Genomic DNA, 10,860 nt, shown 5'->3' with positions numbered 1-10,860 from the left:
TTAAAAAAATTGACTGTGAAAAAAAAAAATTGACTGTGGCGGTGCCTGGGTGGCTCAGTCAATTACAAGTGGGTCTTGGCTTCTGCTGCGGTCATGATCTCAGGATTGTGGGATGGCAGGGCATTGGGCTCCCAGGCTCTGCCCCAAGTCTGCTTGAGAGTCTCCCTCTCCCTGTGCCCCTCCTCCTGTTAATGCATTCTCTCTAAAATAAGTAAATACAATTTTTAAAAACAAAAGAAAAATTGACTTGGTACTGGCCTATAAATCAAGTCTCAAAATATTTCAAAGAATTGAAGAGTTTATTTTCTGCCCATAATAAACTTTTACGAGAAATCAATTACAAAAAGTAACTAAAAATATCTAAATGTTTGCAAATCATAATGGAAAGTTTTAAACATGTTTTGATATTAATGAAAATGAAAATACTAGATATCAAAATTAGAAGATGAGTCCCAGAGTCCCAGCTGGTTACTATCACAGTCTTCCAGTTACCCACCTCCTCTTTCCTTTCAACTTGACAGATGCCGCTGTGTCCTTTGCTAAGGACTTCCTAGCAGGTAGAGTGGCCCTGGCCATCTCCAAGACCATGGTGGTAGCACCTATCCAATGTGTCAAGCTGCAGCTACAGGGGCAGCATGCCCACAAGCAAATCACTACAGACAAGCAACACAAGGACATTATAGATTGTATGGCTCACATCCCCAAGGAGCAGGGAGTCGTGCCCTTCTAGGGTGATAACTCTGGCCAATGTCATCAGACATTTTTTCACCCAAACTCTCAACTTCACCTTTCCAGATAAATCACACAGATCTTCCTGGGTGGTGTGGATAAAAGAATCCAGTTTTGGCACTGCTTCACAGGGGATCTAGCATCAGTTGGTGCCACTGGGGCCACATCCTTGTGTTTTATGTTTCCTTTTAATTTTGCCCATACCAGTCTAGCGGCTGATGTGGGTAAAACCAGGGCTTAACCAAACTACCTGGTTAAGATCTACAAATCTTATGGGATTAAAGGCCTGGACCAAGGCCTTAATGTATCTGTGCAAGGCATTATCATCTGCCGAGCTGCTTACATTGGTATCTATGACACTGAAAAGTGAATGTTTCCAGGTTGCAAGAATATTCACATCTTTAACAGCTGAATGATTGCACATGGCACAGTTGTTATGGGTTGACTTTCTATCTGTTTGATGTTATTCATTATGAAATGATGATCCAGTCAGGACACAAAGGAACTGACACCATGTACATAGGCACTCTTGACTGCTGGAGGAAAATTGCTCATGATGAAGGAGCTAAAGCTTTTTTCAAAGGTGCATGGTCCAATATGCTCAGAGACATGGGTGGTACTTTGTGCTTATCTGGTATGATGAAATAAAAAGTTCACATAAGTTAGTTCCTAGTGTTTCCCCCTGTTAACAATCATGTTGTATGATATAACATATCCTGAGCATTCTTGATAGACTGTTAGCTGTCTATTTATCAATGGCAACTATTTACTGATTGAAATTAGGAAGCGATGTTATTCATCTGACCAGTTGCCTCTTAAAGCCATTTCCATGATGATGATAATTCAATTATATTTTTTATTTCAGTTACTAATACATTTGAAGAAATAGAAAGTATCTGAAATATTAAAAAATGGAAGATGAACTAAAATGTGTTCTTCTGAACATGTCTTTCTTCTGAAAACATAGCATACATAGTATATATATTAAGGAAGAGGAAAAAGTGAGTCAAGCATCCATCTCAAAATTGGAAAATGAATAACAAAATAGACTGAAACAAAGTAAAAAAAATAACAGAGTAGAAATAAAATGGAATATATATATATATTATATGTAATATTATATATTATAGGATCTACAAAATCAAAAGTAGCTTATTTGGAAAAAAAGTAAATAAAACCAACCACTTATTGTAAAATCCACAAACCTCTAGTGAAGTTGAAGGACAAGAAAAAGAGAAAAGGTACAAATATTAAATATTAGGCTTAGAAAAGTCCTGGCTACAGATCCTATGGTCATTAGGAAGATAATGAGGAAATTATAAGCAATTTTATACCTAAATTGATTTCAAGTGAATACATATTAAGTTCATAGTAATTTCATAACTTATCAAAAATGACACAAAAGATATAGAAAATCTGAATTATTATTTAACTATGGAAGACACAGGATCTATAACTTAAAACCAAATGAGAAAATCTATGCCAAGAGAGATTCTTTGATAAATGTTACCGAACACTTAAGAAAGATATAATACCAATACATGTTCTTTTTCAAAGATTAGAATAAAACTCATTTAACGAGGTTGGCCAGCTGCAAGTTTTCAAAAAAGGTAAGAACAGTAAAAGTTAAAGGCCAATCACAACCCCAAGCAAAACTCCTAAACAAAATATGAGCAAACTGAAAACAGCAATGTACAAAATAGTAAAACATTCCAATCAAGTTCATTTAATTCCAAGAATATGAGATTGATGCAAAGATGAATTTTTCTTCATTAATAAAGAGAAAATCATATAATACCAATACATGTAAAAGTACTTAATAAAATCCAAATTTTAGCAAACTGGAATAGGAGGAAAATTTCTTAATCTGATAGAATGTATCTAAAAATTTAATGCTACAGAGAATATCATAGAAAATCATTTTAAAATTAGTAGTCAAGTACCTAGGAGTAAATGTAACCTAAGAGGTGCAAGACTTCTATTCAAAAAAGTGTAAACTTTTATTGACAGAAATAAAAGACCATAAAATAATAAAATATACCATGTTCATGTATTTATAAATTTAATTTTTTAAAGGTGCCTATTCCCAACTAGGTTACACTGATTCAATATATTCCCAATAATCTCAATAGTGTGTGTGTGTGTGAGAGAGAGAGAGAGAGAGAGAGAATGAGAAAGAGATAGGACAAGCTGAATCTGACATTGAAATAAAAAGTTTAAGGGCCAAGAACAGCCAAAAACCCCCTGAAGAAGACAAACAACTAGTAAAACTTTCCTCCTCAGACTTTAAGACTTACAAAGCTGTAAAACTATATGTGGTATTGGCATAAAGATGGAAAAATAGATTAACAGAACTGAAAGCACAGAAAAAAAGACCTGTGCATATTTAAAAGAACACTTGGGGGATCCCTGGGTGGCGCAGCGGTTTGGCGCCTGCCTTTGGCCCAGGGCACGATCCTGGAGATCTGGAATCGAATCCCACGTCGGGCTCCCGGTGCATGGAGCCTGCTTCTCCCTCTGCCTGTCTCTCTTTCTCTCCCTCTCTCTGTGACTATCATAAATAAATAAAAAAAATTAAAAAAAAAAAGAACACTTGGTTTTTTTAAAACCTACACTGTACAGCACTGAAGATAATATACTTTTTTCAATGTATGATGCTGGGAAATTAGAAATTCTTGAGCACTAAAGAGAAAAACTGGACTTATACTCAACAGCCTACAAAAAAAATGTTTCATGGAGATCATGGACATAAACATAAAAGGAAAAGGAAAATCTTCTGGGAAATAATACAAAAGAATATCTTCCTATTCTCATGCAACAAACAGTTTTTAAAATAATTACAGATAATACTATAAGGGAAAATGATAAATTGGTCTAATTTAAAATTAAGAATATCAGTTCATCAAATTAATTAATTTATTAATAAAGATAGTAAAATACCAAGCCAAAGAATGCAAAGGTATATAGACACCACATAATTTTATTTGTTTTAAAAAATTTATTTATTTACTAATGAGAGAGAGAGGCAGAGACACAGGCAGAGGGAGAAGCAGGCTCCATGCAGGGAGCCCAACACGGGACTCCATCCCGGGTCCCCAGGATCAGGCCCTGGGCTGAAGGTGATGCTAAACTGCTGAGCCACCTGGGCTGCCCAGACACCGCATAATTTTAAAAGGATTTACACCCAGAATACCTAAAAAGTTCCTATAAATAGATTTAAAAACACAAACTATAAACAATTACAATTACATGAGTGAATGATCCAAGCAAGAAAGAGTTAAGACAGAAAGGAGAAAGCTGTGTGCTCTCCAAGGATTTAGTCCCTCCCTCAGAGATCCCTGGTTTCCCAAATCCCCTTGTTTCAGGTTTTCTAGAGTCTGGATTTTTTTAACTATCCTCCAGCTCTATGAACCCCACAGTGTGGCCAAAGCAGTTAGTGCTCAGTAAGTATTTATTGTTTTTCTCTGCTTTATCCAGTCTTTCTGTAAGTAAGTTGGAGTTATTTCTTCCTCCTTAGCGCAGTATCCCTGGGCGCCTGTGTTCCACCTGCAGCCTAAAGATGAAGAAAGCCTGCTTGCTGTGCATCTAACTTTACATAATAAATAAATAAATAAATAAATAAATAAATAAGCCAGCCACTGGGTTTTTGCAGCTCAATTTTTACTTTAGGTAGCCACAGTGGGTTTCTGTCCTAATTTATACACCAAGAAAAGAAATATAAGAAATTTGTTGGATATGAATATTAGTCTATAATCTTATATAGTCTATTAATGCTTCTGACAAGGAACAAAAGAGTTAATTTACATATACTGAAGGAAATAAAAATATAGTCTATTCTAAAGAGCAAAACAAAATATTAATTTTCAGTGAAAATATTTGTCAGAATCTCATTAGTTTCACATATCAGTTCTAGTATTTGTTGCCGCACCAACTAACCTGAAAACACAAGTATCTATATCTCCCTATTATACACTTATAAGAAATGAAAAATTCATGCCTAATTCTCAGATAATAGAAATAATAAGTCCTTTGATTTAAGCTATGATAGGCAGTACAGTCTATTGTCAATGACAATGCACATTTCAAAAGATAAACTGGAAATGTAAGATCAAAGTATGAATTATAATTTAAAAGTGAATCAGAAGACTTTCCTTTTTTTTTTTTTTTTTTTTTTTAATGTGGAAGCAGATCTCATCTTCAAGCATAATGTATTTTAGGAGCCAAAACTTTCATTGGAAAACTTAAGTTCCCATATATTTTCCAGTATCATTATTACTCAGATTCTCAAAGAGCAGCACAACAAAAATGACTCTTGGGTGGTTATTATTATCTTTAAATAGATTTTACGGAAGAATGGTGATTTTAAAATTCATACATTTTATAAAATTTTGGCAAAAATGCTAAGAGTAGGAGCATCTGGGTGGCTCAGTTGGTTAAGTGTCTGACTATTGGTTTCAGCTCTGGTCATGATCTCAGGGTCGTGAGATCAAGCCGCAAGTCAGGCTCCGTGTGCTAGTGTGGAGCCTGCTTAAACAGTCTCCCTCTCTATCTGCCACTTCCTGTCTTTCTCTCTTTCTCTCTCTTTAAAATAAATACATAAATCTTTAAACCAAATACTAAGAGCCAAGAGCAAAAATACCAATCCTTTTTTTGTATTATTATAAACAGAAAGAGGGAAAATATGAAAATCTTGGTGGTCATAAATTCTGATTAAATCATTCAACCCCTTATATTTAAAAATTCATCGGACTGACTAAATCTCTGAAATCTGGTACCTGCCAGCCTTGCTAACCTGTTCTACTATTTAAAAAAAAAAATGTGACTTTAAACTGTGACTATTGAAGAAACCGCACCAATGGAAATATGAAATTAATTCTGCTATATCAGAATTCTGGTTCTATTTGCCAAAGGTCTACAGTTTCTGAAAATAGAGCACCTGTGGGAGACCAGGATACCAAACTCAACTACCAGAGGGACCACTAGAAGCACCCTTTTCAAAACATGAGTTCAGGTAATTTCAATATGCTTCCTGCTCTGATCCAACTATCATAGATACAAACGGATTAAGTTGTTGCAACTCAATATCTCCCATATCTAACTGACCCCTCCCTCCCATGCCATTCTGTGGCAGCCCCACCCCATAGCAAACAAATTCTACATGTTCCAATTCTTCTGGCATTTCTAACATTGACTCTTCATTCCAAATCTCTGGGCTTTCCCTATGTCAGAAAGTCTTTTCCATTAGTTTTTCTCCTGGAAAACCTACACTGAACCTTCATCTCTTTTCTTTTTATATACTGAGACATCTCCCTCATTCTTAAAATTCTAGTTAATATCTAAATTTTAGTGAATCTCATGAAATGTAACCCCAGCCCAGGAAACTCCAATGAACATCAGGTTCTAAATGCATCTAACTTCTATCATAAAGATTTGCCTTATATTTAATTTTTATCTTCTCAAATAATCTTCTGCTTGGATAATTTCTACCACATTGAAGGGCATCTCTATATTATAGTCCCACTTACCTACAAAAATACTCAATTTGGATGTTACTACTCATCCCTTTTGCTCCCTCATCGTTGACCTCATCCTGTTAATCACCCAGGTCTATCAGTACTGTCCCTGAAATCCTTCAAATCTGCCCAATACTCTTACCTGTCCCTCCCCTTGTCTAGACTCACCTGGACCACTGAAATCTCTCCCTCTCTCCAATTGTGTCTTCATCGAATCTATGTTCCCTAAAGAAATCTCATGCCTGGTCCTCAATATCTACTCACAGTTTCTATAATAAAATTCAGATATCTACCATTGCATGATTTATCGGCTATGTTCCTAACTACTTTGAATCTCTGCTCCTCAAAGGATTCTATCGAAGCAAATTTCTTTTAGTTATCTAAACACATTATCCTTATTGCAGATCTTTGTGCATGCAGTTAAATTTACCAGGAATTTCAATGCTGCCGTCACCACTCTTTTAGCTTAACTCAAAACCTTTCTTCCAGTTCAATTAGGTGTCTCTCACTGGAAAGCATTTCCTGACCCTTAAGCCTGGGTTAAATAACTTTCTTACATGCTCCCATAGCATCCTGTATGCTTACCATGGGCTACTATAATTGGCAATGGCTTCAACTGTCTTAACACATCTGTATTTTCAGTGCTCAACACACCCGGGTACTTGTAATATTTAATTAGTAGATTAATAGGGTCAAAACTTTTATCAGTCCACAATTGAGAACTCTCTACATAATAATTTTTTAAAAATGCGAAACCAACTCTTTTTTCTTCTAAAACACTTTCTTTTAGAGTGATTCTCATTAAAATCTCCTTTACCTTCAATAAAGAAGCTCTGATTCAATTTTTCCCCACCTTTTCATTCTGAGTGTTTAATAAAGGATAGGCATACTGATGTTAACAATATTCTAAGCATGGCCAGCAGCAATATTGTGAAATTCTATATGCTATTAGCATTAATTGGCAACATTGCCCCTGATGGACAAGCTATTATCTACCCCTACCCCTGGTTGTCTCATTTTGAATGCTTATCTTTATCCAATTGCTAGAGCCAAAATCTCTTCTATTGTTGTCTCCCTTAGAGGGTGATTTATTTGATAGCTCAGTTGCAAACACAATTTCTTCCCAAATTATCCTATCCATTCCATTATTCCCTTTCTATTATCTTGAGACTCCAAAAGACTAAGTAAAAAGATGAGGTGCCAACTTCACTGTAACTTTTAGAAACAGAGAGTGACATTGTTAAATCTTTTGATGAAATTTGGGAATGTGTCCCTGTCTTTCCAATTAACTTTGATTGATGCCTGATTGATGAAGGATGGTGGTGAGACTCTGTCAATGAAGTCTTATGTAAATACACATGTAAATATTTAAAATATGTCACTTGAAATTTTCTGGCAGTGTTCAAAGTTTATCTTCGAAATCGTTTTCTATCATTAGTACCATTGTATGAAATGAATCCACAATTTGCTTTAGGGCTCAGGACAATTGTATAAACAGTCATATAATTATAGTACACCAGATGAGTTGGTTTTGGTTAAAGAAAGACCAAACAGTCAATGATTAAGGAAGTTGAATATATAATACTATAAAAATTTCAATAAGTTTAGTAAACTCTTTGAAATAAGATACCTTTCAGTGCATACCAGGAATCTACAATTTACCTAGGTTTATAGTTTTATATTCTACTTTAATTATTTCTACTCTAAAAGCCCCCTGTTGGCTCTTTGCATACCATCCTTTCTTTATTTACTCTGATAAAAGCATAAAATCTACACTTAGTCTCTGAATCAGTTAATGGCTTCCAAGATGTTTTGGACCTTTCCTGAAACCCAATTATGTATCAGCATTGTCTCTTAATCATGTAAGTATTCCTTATACTTAATGTTTAATATGTTAGAATTGTGCTAATTGTGTGTCTTGTGGTAACTACTACACAATTTAATTGGCTCACTGTCATTTAGGGATTGAAATAATAGGTATAAATTCCATAGGCTTCTCACCCTTGGAAACAAATGAGGAACTAATATGCTAATATTATAAAGGGAAAATATATCAGGCTATATTTTAAAATATCACTGAAAAAAATCATCTGTTTAGGTTGTCAAATTTCATCCTGAGATGTTTAGTTAGTGCTCAAATTCAGTACTGAATCTCTAGCCCATCGAACCAGATATTTTTTTAACTAATTTATTTATTTGAGAGAGAGAGAGAGAATGCACATGTGCACATGAGTGGAGGGAGGGTCAGAGAGAGAATCCTGACTGAGCACAGAGCCCCAAAGGGCCCTATCTCAGGACCTGTGAGATCACAACCTGAACAGAAATCAAGAGTTGGATGCTCAACCAACTGAGCCACATGGATGCCCCTAGATATTTTAAATCTAAATAACATTGTAAATTAGTGTGGGATATGGCAGTAATCAAATTTTCTAAGGCTGTTGGAATAGCAGAATCATTTTAGAGACAATATATATATTTCTGGTCTAAACCCCAAAACATTGAGTTAATATACTAGAGAGATGTTCAGAAATCCACATTTTTAAAAATGTTCCCATAATAGTATATATTGTGGGTTTTATTTGTTTTAGTAACCTGTACATAAACAGCACTAAACTATATGGAAATTAATCTAACTCTTTAATAGTTAACATTTGTGAAATTTTGGTGTGGGTATATGGGTTACTGCTATTGTGTTTTACATTATTTTTTTTTACATATTTAAAATATGCTATATTAAAAAATACTGTCCCCACAGAATTCAGATCATCATCCACATTTGGGAACTATTGAAATAATGACAAAGCAATGTAATTTATCATCCAAACTGGACGTTGTTGAGAAGAGAGCACTATTAATAATTTCACTAGCATAAGAGGCAAACTAGAATGTATGGTCACCATAGGAATAAACTATTTTAAGACCCACTTAATGCCAAACTTCTTAATAAGAAAATTTATTTTCTATCATTTCCCCTACCCTTCTTCTTTATAAGTTATCACAGATAGAGGTTATAGATCTAATTTGCCCAATTTATTATCCATTTTTCACTGAAGCACTTTATGGTAATATACAATTTTCAAAAGAGTCATATAATAAATAATGGAAATACAGAAAAATTTTTGAAATTAAAATACCTCTAAGATGCTATAAGGCATAGAATCAGTCAACAGCATTTATTGAACACTCAGTGATGTCAAGTTAAAGGCTAAACAATAAAATACAGATTTTGACTTCAAGAAATTTCTATTTTAACTAACTGTTCAGACAAAAAAACATAAAATAAACCAAGAAATACAGATTCTATAACTGTATAAGAATAAAATAAAAAGTAACTACTCTTAAAAGGCCAAGTACTAATGGAGAGCAAAGCTAAGCATAGTAAGTAATGTGATCATTACCAGTTGTCAAGTCTGAAATCTCAGTTTTTTTCACACATCTATCTTTGCCATCACCACAGACTTGTCTGTAGTCTTCCTTCTCCAGTTTGTGGATTATCTCACCCGCCCATAGGAATGACCTCTGTTCTGTACTATTTTGACCAAAACACAAGGCTCAGTCTGTTTCAGTTAAAAGTTTTATATAACTAATGCAAAAGAGCACTCCCAAATGTACTTAATGAAAAAAAAAAAGCAATTTATTGGCTCAAGGAGGTGAATAGTCCAGATGTAGCCTAATCTAGGGCTCAAATGATATGATCAAGGCCCACTTTACTTTCTGTGCTCTTAGATTCTTTTGCACTCTTGGCTTCATTCTCAAGGCATCTTCCCTCTTAGCCACTAAATTAATTCCAGCAACCACTAGGCTATTACGGTAGAGATTTATATTCAGAGGGAGAGACTGACAGAAATCCTAGAATTTCAAACAGAAGTTTCAGCTGTGACTAGCCTAACTCGAGTCAAGTACATTTCCTTGATTTATCTGTGGCTGAGGATAGAATGTGTGTCTTGGTTTACCCTAAATTCTATTCTCCACTGTATCGTGTCACCCAAAGTAGACAGGCCATTAGGACAAGTAGGTAATTCCCAGAAGCAAAATACGCATATTATAGCCATGGGAAAGGAGAGTGAATACTGGATAGACAAAAAGGAAAGGACAGAGAGAGGGAAAGAAGGAAGGGAAGGAAGGAAGGAAGGAAGGAGGAGAGAGGGGAGGAAAGATTAAATGGGAAAGAGGCAAAGGGGTGGGGAGGGAAGAAAGAATATAATCCACTGAGACAGTGGTGTGTTGGTCAATGTTTAAAACCAACTCTCGAACAGCAAAACAAAGCAAAAAACCTGTCTTCTCCATAGTGTTTGACAATTTCCATGCTGCAAATTTTCCTACCATGATTTTAAGATATCAGATCACTGAATGCAGAGTTGCAAAAAGACATGCATTTGACAGATACATACAATTGACATCAATAATCTGGAAAGGAATGATAACAGTACAACATAGTGGAGTAGTTGAAAAGTGATTACATGTTCATTACTTATTAACTTTGTTTTTAGTGTTATTCATTTGCTTATAAGTTTATATGTTAATTTTTTATTTTTATTTTACTTTTTAAAAGATTTTATTTATTTATTCATGAGAGACACTCAGAGAGAGGCAGAGACAAAGGCAGAGGGATGAAGCA

General features: G+C 34.8%; 1 pseudogene; it reads left to right on the top strand.

The window, feature by feature from the left end:
* Positions 1-445: 445 nt before the first annotated feature.
* On the top strand, positions 446-1,418 carry LOC100684189 (annotated as a pseudogene).
* Positions 1,419-10,860: the final 9,442 nt, after the last annotated feature.

This window comes from Canis lupus, chromosome 13 (assembly GCF_011100685.1).
Source record: "Canis lupus familiaris isolate Mischka breed German Shepherd chromosome 13, alternate assembly UU_Cfam_GSD_1.0, whole genome shotgun sequence".
Lineage (NCBI taxonomy): Eukaryota > Metazoa > Chordata > Mammalia > Carnivora > Canidae > Canis > Canis lupus.
This window is presented reverse-complemented; position numbering and strand designations above follow the sequence as displayed.